Genomic DNA, 1126 nt, shown 5'->3' with positions numbered 1-1126 from the left:
CATTCAAACATTTATGAAAACAAATTCTTGATAAACCACACAGTTATGACGTTAATAACAAAAACCTTGAAGAGAAAATCCTTGCAAAGTGGAGGGGAGTGTTGCATAAACAGAGCTGCCATATGCTACAGGAATATACATGAGCATATTCATAATGGCTTTTGGGATAAAATAGAATGCACATAATATACTTCTCCAGTCTGCATACATCAGCTGTATTGGATCTTATAATAAAAGATAAGCTTAAAGAAGTTTTGAAATATTGTTTAAAGATGCAAACCTTGTTCTTAATATCCTCTATATTTATCACAGGTATCTGTGATAAAAATTTTAATACTATACTATGCCAAAGCACTTATTTTTCCTGGTATTGTCTGAATATTGAAGCTTATTCCTTTTGAATGCTTCAATAAGCAGCAATGTTCCCTTATCTGACCAAGCTATAAAGGATATAGGTAAATTACATTGTTTTGAAGAGTAAACCATACAAAAAGAATGAGGTATTATGCATATTGTTAGAGAGGAAAAATGACAAAGTAAAATAAGTGAAATAAGTATACAAAAATTAAAAAATACATTTGCCTACATTTTTCAGGAAACTCAACACTTTGGAGTGTTGACTCAGCAGCAGGTTGAGTCATATCTTCTACTGCAGGCTGTACCACATCTTCCAATACAGGATATGCATCATCCTGGTTCATAATATTGTACACCTCTGGGATCATACATGTTGGGTCATCTAGTGTTCCTATAAAAACAGAAAAAAAAATCTATATATAATTACACCTGCCATTGGTGCTTTCATATCAATACGCCAATGTATCTGTCACAAAACATTAATTACCATTAACAAATTTGGCATACTTATTATTTTAGTTATATATTTAATAAGTTTGGGAAACTCTACAAATACTGTTTCAAAGAAAGAAAAATTCCACACTGATAAATTAAACAATCAGCACAGGCAAAAACTAACATCAGAAATGCAGAAAATAAGTAGTGATTTTTTTTTATGGAGACTAATGGCCATATTAGAAAATGCTAGTGTTGCAGCACTCCATCTAATGACTGTGGTGTATTAATTAATAATTGAAATCTTGGGCATTTGGTCTGAGAATAACTTTGG

The 1126-nt window shown here is 31.4% G+C and overlaps 1 long non-coding RNA gene across 1 annotated transcript in view; it reads right to left on the bottom strand.

Annotated features, from left to right (window-relative positions):
- The window catches only part of LOC119588553, a 7104-nt gene that overhangs the window by 2075 nt on the left and 3903 nt on the right, over positions 1 to 1126 (bottom strand). Inside the window, exon 3 of the long non-coding RNA XR_005230112.1 lies at positions 587 to 748. This is a non-coding gene — a long non-coding RNA (uncharacterized LOC119588553). The remainder of the gene's footprint in view (positions 1 to 586; positions 749 to 1126) is intronic.

The sequence above is a fragment of the Penaeus monodon genome, chromosome 24 (assembly GCF_015228065.2).
Source record: "Penaeus monodon isolate SGIC_2016 chromosome 24, NSTDA_Pmon_1, whole genome shotgun sequence".
Taxonomy (NCBI): Eukaryota; Metazoa; Arthropoda; class Malacostraca; order Decapoda; family Penaeidae; genus Penaeus; species Penaeus monodon.
The sequence above is the reverse complement of the archived record's forward strand: the minus strand, read 5'-3'. Positions and strand labels throughout refer to the sequence as shown.